The 17,908-nt window shown below is 46.6% G+C and overlaps 1 long non-coding RNA gene across 1 annotated transcript in view; it reads left to right on the top strand.

Moving 5' to 3' along the window:
* The window catches only part of LOC137528507 (uncharacterized), a 58,873-nt gene that overhangs the window by 18,885 nt on the left and 22,080 nt on the right, over positions 1-17,908 (top strand). The window lies entirely within an intron of this gene.

Genomic DNA, 17,908 nt, shown 5'->3' on the forward strand with positions numbered 1-17,908 from the left:
AGAACTAGAAGTGGCCAAACTTCGGGTTCTGGCCGTAACATATATATTAAATAACATCTATGCTGTAAGAATAAAGCCTGATGTGTAGCCGTGTCACTAATAGAGCTTGTCAATGAGATGGAAATTCTGCGTTGATGCTGGTTTATGCAAATGTACGCACTCTTTTCTCATGAAATCAAATAATTTGATATGTTAAAATTTAGTTTGGTGACTATGAATTAAATGGTCCTGAGAAGGATGAAAACATTTTTATGCATACCTGGGGCTTCCAGCTCCCTTCAGGCTTATCAGTCCCTCGCTGTCCACCTCCACCACCTGGATCTTCTGCTATGAGTCCTGGTAATTCAGCCAGTCAGCGCAGTCCGACCACATGCCGCTTCCACAGCCAGGAGTGTACTGCGCAGGTGTAGTATGCTCCCGGCGGAGTGTGTGCATGTGCACTACGCCAGACTGGCTCAAGTACCTGTACTCATAGCAGTAGATCCAGGTGGTGGAGGAGGATAGCGAGGGACTGATTAGCCTGAAAGAGGGAGGAGAAAGCCCCAGGTATGTATAAAACTTTATTTTCATCTGTCTCAAGTTTACTTTATTACACAGTAGTACTACACTCTACATATGCACTCTCCACAGAGCTGCAGGGAATTCACTGAGAATGTTGTGCACATTGAACACAGAGGTGTTGTCTGTCACCCATAAACCTGGTTCAGATTGTGCATGAAGAATGTGTAATAGAGGAAGAATCTCCTTATTCCCCTGCAGAGTACCTGCACATCACTCTTACATGTATGTACCCACAGTTACATTGCCTAGGGCCTGATCAGGGCTGTGGAGTCGGGGCAATTTTGGGCACCTGGAGTTGGAGTCGTGGTTTCAGAAACCGAGGAGTCGGAAGATTTTTGTACCGACTCCACAGCCCTGATAGATGTTCTTTGTTCCGGTCTGTACCTTTTACAAGTACTCTTACGAAGGACTAGTTTTAGTCTATAACTAAAGGGAATAAATATGGCAGTCTCATATTGTCTTTTAAAATTACTAAGCGTTAGCAGTTAAGAGACAATTTTCATGTTACATTCTTTCAATCAACAAGATTGTAATATGCAAATTAGAGGAGTCGGAGTCTGTGGAATCCTAAACTGAGGAGTTGGAGTCTGTGTATTTTTGTACCGACTTCACAACCCTGGTTTGAATACATTTTTTAATTTAACGTATGTATGTTTATATTTTTTGTAATTGTACATATGTATATATACATATGTATATATACATATTTATATATGAATATAGGTATATTTATATACATTTTATATTTGCATATAGGCATAAATATATGCATATACCTATAGGTTTATACTTTAAGACCCCTCTACAAAAAATAAATAAATAAATAAATTTCCCCCTGGCAGATACTTACCTCGGGAGGGGGAAGCATCAGGGTCCCAATGAGGCTTCCCCTTTATCTGTAGCTTGGGGGAATCCAGCGCTGGTTTCCCCTCATTCTTCGACAAAGCCTGACATTTACTGCGCAGACACGGTAATAATTACCTGATGTAATCCTGCATAGGCGCTGTAGTGGCTGTTAGTTCGGGCTAAGGCGGAAATAGTGAAGCCCGATCGTATCCGCTGTACTGTCAAGGCGAAAGTACTCACACCTGCGCATTAGAGCGGATACGATCGGGCTTGGCTATTTTTCAGCCGTAGCCCGAATGAAGAGCCGCTACTGCGACTGTGCTGGATTGTGGCACAGCGGCAGGTAAGTATTTGCCTCATCGCTCTGTGTGGAGTCGCAGGGCTGGATTGTCGTGACGGGGAAGCCTCGTTAGGATTCAGAGGCTTCCACCTCATGATGCAAGTATCTCCAGAAGAGGGGTGTTTTTCTGTTACAGGTTTTCTTCAGATATGTCATATGTATATGCATATAATTATATGTATATTTAGCAGTATATGACTATCAGAATAGCTGTATATGTGTATGCAGGGGCGTAACTAGAAATTACTGTGCCCACCTGCAAAACTTTGGATGGGCCCCAGCCCAGGTATCCTCCTAACCCCCACCCTACGTATTTGTGCTCTCAGTATAAATAGCTAGGTATAGTTGCCCCCAGTATAGGCAGGTACAGGTTCCCGCCCCCAGTATAGGCAGGTACAGGTTCCCGCCCCCAGTATAGGCAGGTACAGGTTCCCGCCCCCAGTATAGGCAGGTACAGGTTCCCGCCCCCAGTATAGGCAGGTACAGGTTCCCGCCCCCAGTATAGGCAGGTACAGGTTCCCGCCCCCAGTATAGGCAGGTACAGGTTCCCGCCCCCAGTATAGGCAGGTACAGGTTCCCGCCCCCAGTATAGCCAGGGATAGGTGCCCCCAGTATAGCCAGGGATAGGTGCCCCCAGTATAGCCAGGGATAGGTGCTCATAGTATAGTCAGGCATGGGTGCCCCCCAGCATAGCCAGGCATGGGTGCTCATAGTATAGTCAGGCATGGGTGCCCCCCAGCATAGCCAGGCATGGGTGTCCTCAGTATAGCCAAGTATAGGTAGCCAGTTAGGTGCCCCAGACCTAGGAGCACAGTGCTTCATGAAAGGCTGCACACAGCGGCGGGGAGGGGGGCCCTTTCCCTCCTCCTCCCTCTTCAGCGCTTCCTCCTCCAGCATTGACGGCAGCAGCAAGCAGGAAGGGAACAATGAACACTGACATACTTCCGCGTTCCATGCAACACAGATTGTGCCGCTCTGTGTAGCCATAGTTCCTCCGTCATGCACTGCGCCCCCTCCTGCACCCCCAAAAACCCGACCCTAGGCAGACATCCCTTGCAAGTGTGATTGTTGTGCTACAGACAGATATGAATGTATACAAAAAGTAGAATGTATGTACATGAGAACATGTTTGTATTTGTACATATGCGTATTGAAATGTGTGTATGTAGATGTGTAAGTGTATATGCGTAGAGGCACTTGTGTTGGTGCACAGATATATTCAGTCAAGATATTGGAGTAGGACCGTTCCTAACTTATTGGAGTGAGAACGTTCGGTAAGTATAAATGGTTAATTAAGTATAACCTAGTTTTTTTTTATTATTTTTTTTATTGAAATGGGTAAGGGGTATGTCCACTATATTAATTTGATCTGAGGAGGGGGAGAGCATCTTGGGGTCACTTTCTGAAAGAGCACACCCAGATGCCACCATGAACCCCATTCAGGATATTTATGCTAAATTGCTTCCTGGGAAAGCGTGCAAAAATCCCCCCCCCCCCCATACACATACACACACCCATGTTAAAGATTATTTTTGCTGCATTATTTAGCACCTCAGTATAAGTTGGGAGGTATAGGTTCCCCCAATCTAGGTATCCTGGCATTGGTGCACCCCCTGTATAGGTAGCTAATAATGGGTGCTGCTAGTATAAGAGCCTGCCATGGGTTTCCCCACAGTATTGGTAGCAGAGCTATAGGTGCTACAGTATAGGTAGCCAGGCATGTGTCCCATCAGTATAGGTAACCAGCTCAGGGGAGGACTGGGACCTTTTGGCCTGGGGTGAAAACACAAACTAGACACCCGTTGTTATGGCAGCACCAGCCCAAATGACGTCACACACGCACCCCACGTGGTATATGCAGGGCAAATACAGCAAGGACACTCGAGGGACAGCTTGACATGTAAAGTACAGGCACCAAGAGCACAGAATACATTTTGAGGAGCAACGTTCAGGGATTCTGCCGTGTCTATCATTTAGCATTATCACACCCCATAAACTACATTGGCCTGAGATTTTACAGAATCTCAGATCGATAGATTTGATCAATTTTTGCCCCAAACTGTCATCCGATTTAGTGATAATTTTGAAAACTGTTGGTAGATCGGCCGTCAATTCAAGAGATATAATTCCCAGAAGCCCATATCCCCCCACCCCACGCGCACACACTTCTGTTCTCCCCTTAAAAACATCTATAATCCCTCAAATATGCCGTTCTTCTATCTCTGATATCCCCCTCCCACTTTACCAAACCATCTCCCTCAGTCAGGCAACACATATTCACTTACCTCCCTCCTGGCACCATGATCTAAACTCCGCTAATGCTAAGTTCTGAAGTTTTGGTACCTCTCCTTCCACCACTGTTGTCACGAATACCCCCCCCCCCCCCCTAAATATCCATACCTTTCTCACCTACTTTTTATTGAGTGACAACTGGCTGAAAATAAATGCAGACAAAACTGAAGTCCTGATTGGAGGGCAGAATTTGACAACAAAATGGCTTAACTTGCAATCTTCACCACTGGGAATAGGAGCCACGGATCTACACGGATCATGTGAGTAGTCTGGGAGTTATAATTGATGGGGATTTAAACTTCATAACTCACATCTCTGCTGTGGTGAAATCATCCTATTTTCACCCGAAGAACAATGCAAAAATCAAACCCCTCATCTCCCCCCCCCTCCCAGAAGATCTACCAACCTTAGTTAATGCCTTCATTACATCCTGACTGGATTACTGCAATGCTCTCTACACTGGCCTTCCAAAAAAGGACTTGTACCACCTACAGCCGATACAGAATACTGCTGCCAGACTGTTAACCAACCAACCCCGTCAATGCCACGCAAAGCCAGTCCTGCACTCCCTTCACTGGCTACCTATAAAATGGAGGGTTCTATTCAAGTTCGGCCTACTGACATTTTAATCACTAAATAATCTGGGCCCTGGATACATGAAAGAAATGTTACAGCTGCGTAGCAATCCCTGCAATCTCAGATCCACAGGTTCTAATAATCTAGTCATACCCAGAGTCCACTTGGAAACTTTTGGTCCCAGAGTCTTCTGTCATGCTGCTCCTACATTTTGGAACTCCTTACCTCAGCAGATCAGGACAGCTCTATCCCTGGACGAGTTTAAATCCAGACTGAAAACCCACCTGTTCAGTTTGGCATTTGCAGAAATATACGGTAACTTTTTTTGTGTGAATACTTCATTCTACTACCAACTACTGAATCTGAGAGAGCCTAAGCGCTTTGAGTCCTATGGGAGAAAAGCGCTATAGAAATGTTGTTGTATTTATTGGTGGCCAGTGGCAATGCATCAATGTCTGCCCATGACCCACTTCAGTATAATATGAAACCCTATAGGCCACGTACATACTCAGTACTGACAGGTGGAAAAGCCATTATGATTCAAAGTGAAAGAATTTGTCAGTAACAATTAATGCATGTATGGACAACTAACACACTATTAACAAGAATGTGGTGATTACATTGTGAGGGCAAGATCCCCCATCTTGATTAAGTAAAGCATGACAGAGGAGAGAGAAGGTGAAGTAGGTGGTTTCAGTGCATGGCACTTAGGGGTAGGTGTTGAAACTAGGCGCTAGCAGCAATGCCGGCACCCTATACCAGCAAGCACTGGACACCAAATTACATTTTCCTTTGAGTTGTGGTGATTCAGAGCGGGAATAGTATGTAATAGCACCGGGGAGTTTAGCAGCAGCAGGGTGAGTCGTTATTCAGCTCTCCCTGCGGGCAACACACTGACGACATACAAATACATACGTAGAGAAAGGAATAGGCAGTGAGGAAAGAGGGTAGAAAAGCTTGAATAGATTCAGGGCTCGTTTCCACTATCGCGAATCTGCATGCGTCCAACGCATGCAGATCCGCACATGTAATACAAGTGGATGGGCCTGTTTCCACTGTAGCGTTGTTGAGGTGCGTTTTTTTCAGCGTGAAAAAACCGCACAAAAGAGCCAACGATTTCGCCTGCGTTGGGAATCCGTGCGAATCGCCGCTAATGTATTTAATAGTAAAAACGCATGCGTTTGTTACATGCGTTTTTACCCGCGATTTCGCGTGCGATTTCGCACCTTTTTCAATTTTATTTAGCCCTGGCAGTGTCATGGTTAATTTCGCATGGCACCCTGCCATGCGAAATCGCAGGCGAAATCGCGGGTAAAAACGCATGTGGAAACGCATCCGCATGCGTTTTTACAAGCGTCGGAATGCGGCCGAAATCGCGTCGCAACAGTGGAAACAAGCCCAGAAGGTATTTGCCTCCCCAGGATTGCACTTTTATTTAACTTTTCTGTATGAGAAGATCCAGTTAGCAAGCACTAGGGGATGGAGGGAAACGAAGGTGAATGAGGGAGGGCTGATACACACCAAGGCCTTGATGCACTAACCGGCGCTAAGCCGGTTAGTGCACCTTAACAGTTTGTGGGCGCAAACCACAGCAATAGGTGGTTTGTGCCCACACATCGTGCACAAACAGCCACACTTCGTGCGTGACATGCGCGCTGCGATAGCGTCCTTTAGTACGCGAGCGGTGTGGCGTTAATGTCACACCGTGCGCCGTTGTCACGCTTCGCGTGAAGTGCGGTGGTTTGTGCGCGATGTAGCTTTGCGCGACTATTAGTGCGCGCAAAGCCACTTTGCAGGCACTAAGTGGCTTTTCACTCCGGCGATAACTTTTTACGCCGGATAGTGAATCAAGCCCCAAGAGTGCGTCTGAGCAGTTTTCAAATTGTCAGCGATTTTAAAAAGCACTTGGCTAATGCTACTCTATGAGGGTGTTCCCACAGCAGCATTGTGATTTTTTTTTTTTTTTCAAAATGGCAAACTCGCTGCATGTAGCATTTTTTGGAGTGTTTCCAGGGGTCGAGTCCTGCGTGAACGTGGGTGGACAACGTCCACCTGCTTTTTTCAGAGGTCGGACGCCGTCCACTCTGGCATGTGTGGAGTGGAAGGAGAGCTATGGGGAAGGGGGGGATCTCCCCCCTCCTTCCCTCACCTTGGGGCTCTCCATCCGTCGCTCTCCCCTCCAGAACTAATGTGCGGCGGCTGGCAGTGGGCGGGACTTGTCTCTTCCTCGATCCAAGCGCTGGGTAAGATCTGCATGCCGCTGCTCTGGCCCAGACTAGCGGTAGCGGATAGCTCCCTCTTGCGCCGGAACGAGGAATAGGCAAGTCCCGCCCGCTGCCAGCCGCCGCACGTTATTTCTGGAGGGGAGAGCGAGGGATAGAGAGCCCCAAGGTGAGGGAAGGAGGGGGCAGATGGCCCCCCCTTCCCCACCGCTGCCCACAGCTCTCCTTCCACTGCGCTGCTCCTCTCATGCTGGGGGGACACCTGACTACCTATTCTGGGGCTATATACCCGTGCCCTGCCTACATATACTGGGGATATATACCCGTGCCCTGCCTACATATACTGGGGATATATACCCGTGCCCCGCCTACATATACTGGGGACATATACTCCTGGCTACATATACCGGGACACTAAGGGCCCGCCCCCCCCCTCCCCCCCCCCCCCCCATTTTGGGCTCACATACACCTGTACTCTAGAATTTTTGCATGCTTTTATGGTAGGGAATAGATTGTGAGCACTTCTGTGGACAGTCTCCAATAGGGATCTGTCCACATGCGGCACGCGCATAAATAAATGGGTGTCAACACGCACTGGAACATCGGCGTGGTCATGAGTCATGGGCAGACTTTAAAGAGAATCTGTATTGTTAAAATCGCACAAGAGTAAACATACCAGTGCGTTAGGGGTCATCTCCTATTACCCTCTGACACAATTTCGCCATTCCCCGCCGCATTAAAAGTGGTTAAAAACCGTTTTAAAAAGTTTGTTTACAAACAAACAAAATGGCCACCAAAACAGGAAGTAGGTTGATGTACAGTATGTCCACACATAGAAAATACATCCATACACAAGCAGGCTGTATACAGCCTTCCTTTTGAATCTCAAGAGATCATTTGTGTGTTTCTTTCCCCCTGTTCTCATGCACTGAAGTTTCAGGCTGCTTGTTTCTTCCTGCAAACAGCTTTGCCCTTGTCTGTAATTCTTCAGTATGTGAAAGCCCAGCCAGCTCAGAGGACTATTTATCCTGCTTGTAAAAGAGAAGAGAGAAGCTGCTCTAATCCTAAATAACACACAGGCAGTGTGCATAGAGGGGCCTGGAAGGGGGAGTTCATAGCAGAACCACAACACTGAAGAACTTGGCAGCCTTCCAGACACAGGCCGACAAGTCTGACAGGGGAAAGATACATTGATTTATTACAGAGACAGTGATAGTATAAAGTGCTGCAGTTTGCCAGAACACATTAGAATAGCTTTTTGAACTTGTAGGATGATAAACAGGATGCAATTTTTGTTACGGAGTCTCTTTAAAAAAAAAACCAAAACAAAGCACAAAATAAGTAGCAGTGTTATTCAGAGATTAGGTCCGACCAGATACATTTTAGATAAAATATTCAAGTAGTTACATGCCTCGTGATAATTCATCAAGTAGTCACATGGCAGCAGATTTTCCAACAAAATGCAATAAGATTGGCAGCAGATATCCCCACTAAATGCAATCAGATTTGCAGCAGATATCCTAAAAAAATGCAAACAGGTTGGCAGCTAATACCCCCACAAAATGCAATCAGATTGGCAGCAGATATTCCCCCACAAAATGCATTCAGTGTGGCGGCAGATTTCCCCACAAAATGCAAGCTCCCCCCAGCTTGCAAGGGGGGCTAGTGGGCACAGAGCAGCGGGGGGGGGGAACCTCCCCCCTCCCTTACCTGGGTCCACCCCCCTTCCGCGCTCCTCCCTGTCCAAAATTGCAGGCAGCAGCGAGCGCAGGAATCACTTACCACTTGAGAATCGCAGACTAACCAGCAAGCTCATGGTGACCCAGAACTCATTGGGGTGTGTAAGGGACTACAGTGGTCCTAAAAGCCCCCTTACTAAGATGTTAAGAAAAACAAAAGTTTGCTTTCCTAAAACAGAAAGAATTTGCGATAATTCAGGTTGGAGTGAGCAGAGATGTCTCCCAGGCACCACTGCTGAATATATGCAAACTAACCATTGTACCCTTAGAAGCTAAACACACCTCCAGAACTTGAGAATCGGAGAGCTCTGCGTGCCGCTGCTGGTCCGGTGTCCTGCACTGCAACATCCAATCACAGGAAGTACTGCGAGAGCGTGATTGGACAGTCAGTGCAGAAGACCAGACCAGTGGCACGCAGAGCTATCGATCTCTGACGGTAAACTATTCCCCGCTGCTGCCGCTGGCTGGCTGACTGCAATTCTGGAGGGAGGAAGGGGGGGGGGCTTCCCCCCCCCTCCCTGTGGCTCACTTTCCCCCCTTCTTGCGCTTAGCCCCCCTCCTTTTCAGCACTGGGGCCCCCAGGAGGCAGGGCGGCCGGGGCCCACTGGTCGGCACTTCAGCGGCTCAGTACAAACCTGCCTGGCTACACATGCTGGGCACATATACCCCTGGCTACATACACTGGACACCTATACCTCTGGCTACATATACTGGGGACTACTATACTCATGGCTACTTATACTGGGGACACCTAGAGACCTTTTTTTATACATATTTGTATACATGTGCATATACAATTACAAAAAAATATAAACATTCATACGTTGAATTAAAAAAAAAAATATACAAACCTATTTGAACACGAGTTGGAAGACCCATTAACCTCCTTGGCGGTATGGACGAGCTCAGCTAGTCCATGACCGCTGGAGGGCGCCGCTCAGGCCCTGCTGGGCCGAAAACTTTTTTTTTTTTTTTTAAACACGCAGCTAGCACTTTGCTAGCTGCGTGTGGGGGCCGATCGTCGCCAATGCGCCGCTACCCGCTGCGTAAGGGACCCCCCTCCCGAGACCCCTGCGCAGCCTGTCCATTCAGTGCCACGCAGCGCTGAGGGGTGGATCGGGACTCCCGATGACGTCACAACGTCGATGATGACGACGGGGGAAGCCCTCGAAGAAATCCCGTTCAGAACGGGATTTCCGAATGGGCTAATGCGCCGGAAGCGATCGGAAAGGTGAGTAAGATGCTGCCGGGAGGGGGGAATCGGGTAGCTAGCGCTAGGCTAGCTACAGGATTAAAAAAAATAGTGCTGCACCGCCACCCTGGCGATCTTAATAGAACGCCAAGGTGGTTTTAAAGGAAGCATCAAGTAAAAATGAATTCCCCATGATATACTTACTGGGGGCTTCCTCCAGCCCCTTGAAGCCATGTCCCAAGCCGCATCTCCGAACGCAGCCGCCACTGCCAGCCCGGGGTCGGCGCCGTGAGGAGTCCGACCTCCTCTACTGCGCCTGTGTTAAGCGCCGCTGTCAATCAAGTCCACGTTATCCAAAGTGAAAAACTTTTCACACTATTTTAGAAGGATTTTTAATAGTTTATGCATAAACCACTTTGTTTTTTTTTTTCCTCATTCGCGAAAGAACCCCTTTAAGGATCATCTTGCGTCGCATAAATCTGCAACTCGTAAAAAGAATATGGATCAGGCAGTATCAGAACATTTTACTAGATTAGGACACAATGTGAGTCAATTAAGGGTATGTGTCATTGATTGAGTGAGGTTAGATGGGGAGGGGGGATCGCCATTCAAAATTATTAAGGCTGGAATCAGTATGGATCAGGGAATTGGACACTGTTAAAGAACAAGCGACACCCATGCTGACCTAGAAATAAAAAGCACAAAAAAACTTATAAGTAGATAAATACTACTTCTACTTACATAAGAGATGTATTGTGCTATCAACGTAATGATTCCTGTGAATTGTATGAAGGAAAAGCAGAAAATCCTATTGTAGGCAGTGGCCATCTTGCCAAGCTAATGCTGACATCATATCCTCGTTGACTCTTGTTTTCCCCCTTCCTTCTCTTGCTCATTGTGTATTCATTAGCTTCCCTCCTCCCAGAGTCTCCAGACACTCCCACTGACGTGTATACTAACAACTGCACTGTCTTTTTCTTGTTTTATTTACACATCCAATCACTGAGTCACCTCAGCTTTGCTTGTAAACACAAGTGAGAAGAGGGGTTTTCTGATCAGCAGCTAGGCAGGGAAATAAATGGAAGAGGAGAAATATATTATAGATAAAAAGAACTCCCAGCGTTCAACTCTTTGGCACTGTTTGGCACTAGGGCCAGTGCTCCTAAAGTATGTGATAATTACAAACCATAATAGCAGAAAAAGATTTTGCAAGTTTTGAATGCAGGGTTAGCATCTTTATCACTTAATACACTCAGACCAGTTGCTGTTGCAATTAAATTTTTATGGTGACAATACCGCTTTAACCACTTGAGGACCGCCTACAGCCGATGGGCGGCGGCAAAGGCTGGGCCTTAACGACCGCAATACGCCCATCGGCGGCGAGTCCTCATGTGGCTGGTGGCCGGGGATCGCGCGCTGTTATGCGCGCGCATACTCCGGCAATAGGCTCCGCCCACCCATGTTGTCAACCCGCCGGCCATTCGGAAGCGCCGGCGGGTTGTTAACCCAACGATCGCCGCATAGGAAGCGTATAATTCGCTTTGTAATGTATACAAAGTGTATTATACAGGCTGCCTCCTACCCTGGTGGTCCCAGTGTCCGAGGGACCACCAGGGCAGGCTGCAGCCACCCTAGTCTGCACCCAAACACACTGATCTGCCCCCCCCCCCCCCTGATTGCCCAGACCACTGTTTGCACCCAATCACCCCCCTAATCACCCATCAATCACTCCCTGTCACTATCTGTCAACGCAATTTTTTTTTTTAATTCCCTAAACTGCCCCCTGGGGACTCCTGATCACCCCCACCCCTCAGATTCTCCCCAGACCCCCCCCCCCCCCCCCCTGTGTACTGTATGCATCTATCCCACCTGATCACCTGTCAATCACCCCCTTTCACTGCCACCCATCAATCAGCCCCTAACCTGCCCCTTGCGGGCAATCTGATCACCCACCCACACAATCAGATTGCCTGCAGACCCGCCATCAGATCACCTCCCAAGTGCATTGTTTACATCTGTTCTCTCCTCCAAACACCCACTAATTGCCCATCAATCACCCCCTGTCACTGCTACCCATCAGATTAGACCCCTATCTGCCCCTAGGGCACCCAATCACCCGCCCACACCCTCAGAACGCCCTCAGACCCCAGCCCTGATCACCTCGCCAGTGCATTGCTTGCATCTATTCCCCCCTCTAATCACACCTTGAGACACCCATCAATCACCTCCTGTCACCCCCTAGCACGCCTATCCATCAGATCAGGCCCAATACAACCTGTCATCTAAAAGGCCACTCTGCTTATGACCGGTTTCACAAAACTTGCCCCCTCATAGACCACCTGTCATCTAAATTTGCAGATGCTTATACCCCTGAACAGTCACTTTGAGGCATTTGGTTTCCAGACTACTCACGGTTTTGGGCCCGTAAAATGCCAGGGCAATATAGGAACCCCACAAGTGACCCCTTTTTAGAAAAGACACCCCAAGGTATTCTGTTAGGTGTATGACAAGTTCATAGATTTTATTTTTTGTCCAACGTTTGTGAAAAAACAATAAAAAATCAATTTCCGCTAAGTGTCATTTTTCACTAACTTGTGACAAAAAAATAAAATCTTCTATGAACTCACCATACACCTAACGGAATACCTTGTGGTGTCTTCTTTCTAAAATGGGGTCACTTGTGGGGTTCCTATACTGCCCTGGCATTTTAGGGGCCCTAAACCGTGAGAAGTAGTCTAGAATCCAAATGCCTCAAAATGACCTGTGAATAGGACGTTGGGCCCCTTAGCGCACCTAAGCTGCAAAAAAGTGTCACACGTTGTATCGCCGTACTCAGAAGTAGTATAATGTGTTTTGGGGTGTATTTTTACACATACCCATGCTGGGTGGGAGGAATCTCTCTGTAAAATTTAGAGATATTTCTCCCACCCAGCATGGGTATATGTAAAAATACACCCCAAAACACATTATACTACTTCTCCTGAGCACGGCAGAACCACATGTGTGGCACTTTTTTGCACCCTAAGTGCGCTAAGGGGCCCAAGGTCCAATGAGTAACTTTCAGGATTTCACAGATCATTTTGCGACATTTGGGTTCAAGACTACTTCTCACGGTTTAGGGCCCCTAAAATGCCAGGGCAGTATAGGAACCCCACAAGTGACCCCATTTTAGAAAAGACACCCCAATGTATTCTGTTAGGTGTATGACCAGTTCATAGAAGATTTTATTTTTGTCACAAGTTATTGGAAATTAATTTGTATTGTTTTTTTTTTTTTTTTTCACAAAGTGTCAATTTCCGCTAACTTGTGACAAAAAAAAAAATCTTCTATGAACTCACCATACTCCTAACGGAATACCTTGGGGTGTCTTCTTTCTAAAATGGGGTAATTTGTGGGGTTCCTATACTGCCCTGGCATTTTAGGGGCCCTAAACCGTGGGGAGTAGTCTTGAAACCAAATGTCGCAAAATGAGCTGTGAAATCATAAAGGTACTCATTGGACTTTCGGCCCCTTAGCGCAGTTAGGGTGCAAAAAAGTGTCACACGTGGTATCGCCATACTCAGCATGGGTATGTGTAAAAATACACCTCAAAACACATTATACTACTTCTCCTGAGTACGGCAATACCACATGTGTGGCACTTTTTTGCAGCCTAACTGCGCTAAGGGGCCCAAAGTCCAATGAGCACCTTTAGGCTTTACAGGGGTGCTTACAATTTAGCACCCCCCAGAATGCCAGGACAGTAAACACACCCCACAAATGACCCCATTTTGGAAAGTAGACACTTCAAGGAGCATAACGAGTCCGAAGCAGATTTCCTTTTTTTTTTTTTTTTTTTTTGTCGCAAGTTAGAAGAAATGGAAAATTTTTTATTTTTTTTTTTGTCTGTCATTTCCCACTAACTTGTGACAAAAAATAAAATCTTTTATGAACTAATCATGCCTCTCAGTGAATACTTTGGGATGTCTTCTTTCCAAAATGGGGTCATTTGGGTGGTATTTATACTATCCTGGAATTTTAGCACCTCATGAAACATGAGAGGTGGTCAGAAAAGTCAGAGATGCTTCAAAATGGGAAAATTCTCTTTTGGCACCATAGTTTGTAAACGCTGTAACTTTTACCCAAACCAATAAATATACACTGAATGGATTTTTTTTATCAGACATGTAGCACAATAAATTTGGACAAAAATGTATACAGAAATGTTACTTTATTTGAAAAATGTCAGCACAAAGTAAAAAAAAAACATTTTTTTTGACAAAATTCATGTCTTTTTTGATGAATATAATAAAAACTAAAACTCACAGCAGCAATCAAATAGCACTAAAAGAAAGCTGTATTAGTGACAAGAAAAGGAGTTAAAATTCACTTAGGTGGTAGATTGTATGACCGAGCAATAAACCGTGAAAGCTGCAGTGGTCTGAATGGAGAAAAAGGCTCTGGTGGCGAAAAGACTGTGGTCCTCAAGTGGTTAACCACCCTGGCGTTCTGATTAAATCGCCAGGGTGGCTGCGGGAGGGTTTTTTTTTTAAAAAAAAAAACTATTTCATGCAGCCAACTGAAAGTTGGCTGCATGAAAGCCCACTAGAGGGCGCTCCGGAGGCGATCTTCCGATCGCCTCCGGCGGCAAGAGATAACACGGAAGGCCGCAATGAGCGGCCCTCCGTGTTTCGCTTCCCTCGTCGCCATGGCGACGAGCGGAGTGACGTCATGGACGTCAGCCGACGTCTTGACGTCAGCCGCCTCCGATCCAGCCCTTAGCGCTGGCCGGAACTGTTTGTTCCGGCTACGCTGGGCTCGGGCGGCTGGGGGGACCCTCTTTCGCCGCTGCACGCGGCGGATCGCCGCGCTGCAGCGGCGATCAGGCAGCACACGCGGCTGGCAAAGTGCCGGCTGCGTGTGCTGCTTTTTATTTCGTGCAAATCGGCCCAGCAGGGCCTGAGCGGCAGCCTCTGGCGGTGTTGGACGAGCTGAGCTCGTCCAGACCGCTCAGCAGGTTAATACAGGCCTTAGTAAGGAATATGATCTTCAGTTAGATTGGTAATTTGGATAACAACATCAAATAGCTGCGCACTTAGATACTGTTTAAGCAAGTGTCTCTCTTTTCCTTGTAAGTCAGTCAAACAATACAATTGAGGTGGAGTCCTCCTTAAATGGCTTCCAGAGTGCAGTGACCACCTCTCACGGAAATTCACCTCCACCACACCCCAAGCAGTGGGAACTCACCGCATATGTATGACCCTCTATTAGATGGGTCTCCAGCGCCTATGGGGTCATCTGGCCGCCCCCTGCCACCTAAGGATTATCCTCCACTGTTGTCACCTTGCTGCAGTATCAATGCACCTCAAAAAAGCATAACCAGAGCTCCCAAAGCGTAAAATTGTAAAAAAAAAAAACGTTTAAAACGAAATGCAAACTTACAAACACATCCGTTGTTGAAGGCACAGAGTTTTAGTGGGCTCTACCCCAAACGTGGGCCGCCGGGTCGGCTGTGCTGCGCTGGTCCTTTGGCTTCCCTTTGGCTCCTCACGTGTCCCCTTAGCTCTGTCCTCGTTTGCTGGCCGCGTGCGCTTTACCGGTTTCGTCGCCTATAGCGACTCCTTAGAAGCATGCGCGGCTCAAAGCAAGCTATCTTTTATACCTATCGAACAGCTTCCCTCCCCTCCTCGCATCTAACCCGGAAGTGATGTTCCCCCCGCTGTCTCCGCCAATGGAGACGCGTCTACCCAGAACTCACTCCGGACACGCGTCTCCTTGGCAACACTACATCACTCTACACGAGAGTCAGTACGTCATACCCACGCGACTACTTGTCGCGTAAACAATGTAGTCTGAGACTGTAGCCATCTAGCGTCCATTTACCTAACTGCCTCTTTCTCAACAGGCGTACATCCCTCTTACTATGCGGATTATTAGCCGCTTTGACGCAAGTAGTCTCAGCCCATGCCCTCTAGTGGCTAAATCCCCTTCAACACCCTCCACCAGAAACTGGCAATGGCATTAAGCCTCATGCCTCAGCGCGCCCCCTGCTTCCCCGGGGACCCTTAGGGGTATCACCCTAACAGCGAATTACTGGATACTCCTATACAACAATTTCTTTACAGGCTTTGTATTTTTCCAAAGGTTTTTTCCTTTTTTCCAAACTTTCCATACAGTTCCCTTAAAATGTACAGCATTATTCATATTAGCTCCATTAAGAACCCCTTTATTGTGCTAAGGTAAACATATCAAACTTAACATATACATGCAGTGCAAATTCCAACGTGCAAAAGTGAATGTCGCCCTTTCTTGAAAGAGCCACTTTTCATTAACTAGTGAAAGTTATTCATAGTATTAATATCCCACCCCTCCCTCCCCCCAATACACACCTTACATAGTCCCCTTACACCTTAGTGACATCGTGGGTGTTCAAATTGTACCTTTCAATCATTACTTAAAAAGCAGACTAGATCGATATCAGAGTTCAACCCTCTCGGTTTCAATGTATCCAACATGTATATCCATTTTGTCTCCTTCTGTGATACCCCTTTCACCAAATTCTCCCCTCTCCAGGGTTTAACTATTTTTTCCACTCCACAAAAGGATAACAACGATGGATCCCCATTATGCACTTTCTTGAAATGGGCTGATAATGTGTGACTCATTAGGCCTTTTCTGATATTCCTCAAATGTTCACCAATCCTCTCTTTTAGAGGTCTTGTCGTTCTCCCGACATATTGGTAACCGCAAGGGCACCAGGCCACATATACTACACATGTATCATTACACGTGATCAATATAAACAACTAGAGAACATAGTGGAACAATATTGGGAGATTTTATTAGCAGATATAGATTTAGGCAAATTACTACCCCCAAGACCCAAATTCATTTATAGAAAGGCCCCAAATCTTAAAAACCACCTGGCTCCTAGCTGTGTAGAACCGAAACAACTGCCACCAAAATTTCTGGGTTGGCAGAAGCCAGGTTTTTTTCCATGCAGGGACTGCAAAGGATGTAGAGATGCCAAACCGCAGAGAGTGGTTCAGGTTAGAACCCACTCTAATAATAGGGTCTTTAAGATAAGAGATTTTATCACGTGTAATGATACATGTGTAGTATATGTGGCCTGGTGCCCTTGCGGTTACCAATATGTCGGGAGAACGACAAGACCTCTAAAAGAGAGGATTGGTGAACATTTGAGGAATATCAGAAAAGGCCTAATGAGTCACACATTATCAGCCCATTTCAAGAAAGTGCATAATGGGGATCCATCGTTGTTATCCTTTTGTGGAGTGGAAAAAATAGTTAAACCCTGGAGAGGGGAGAATTTGGTGAAAGGGGTATCACAGAAGGAGACAAAATGGATATACATGTTGGATACATTGAAACCGAGAGGGTTGAACTCTGATATCGATCTAGTCTGCTTTTTAAGTAATGATTGAAAGGTACAAAAAGTGAATAGAAGCCATTTTTGAACACCCACGATGTCACTAAGGTGTAAGGGGACTATGTAAGGTGTGTATTGGGGGGAGGGAGGGGTGGGATATTAATACTATGAATAACTTTCACTAGTTAATGAAAAGTGGCTCTTTCAAGAAAGGGCGACATTCACTTTTGCACGTTGGAATTTGCACTGCATGTATATGTTAAGTTTGATATGTTTACCTTAGCACAATAAAGGGGTTCTTAATGGAGCTAATATGAATAATGCTGTACATTTTAAGGGAACTGTATGGAAAGTTTGGAAAAAAGGAAAAAACCTTTGGAAAAATACAAAGCCTGTAAAGAAATTGTTGTATAGGAGTATCCAGTAATTCGCTGTTAGGGTGATACCCCTAAGGGTCCCTGGGGAAGCAGGGGGCGCGCTGAGGCATGAGGCTTAATGCCATTGCCAGTTTCTGGTGGAGGGTGTTGAAGGGGATTTAGCCACTAGAGGGCATGGGCTGAGACTACTTGCGTCAAAGCGGCTAATAATCCGCATAGTAAGAGGGATGTACGCCTGTTGAGAAAGAGGCAGTTAGGTAAATGGACGCTAGATGGCTACAGTCTCAGACTACATTGTTTACGCGACAAGTAGTCGCGTGGGTATGACGTACTGACTCTCGTGTAGAGTGATGTAGTGTTGCCAAGGAGACGCGTGTCTGGAGTGAGTTCTGGG

Source organism: Hyperolius riggenbachi, chromosome 8 (assembly GCF_040937935.1).
Source record: "Hyperolius riggenbachi isolate aHypRig1 chromosome 8, aHypRig1.pri, whole genome shotgun sequence".
Classification (NCBI taxonomy): domain Eukaryota; kingdom Metazoa; phylum Chordata; class Amphibia; order Anura; family Hyperoliidae; genus Hyperolius; species Hyperolius riggenbachi.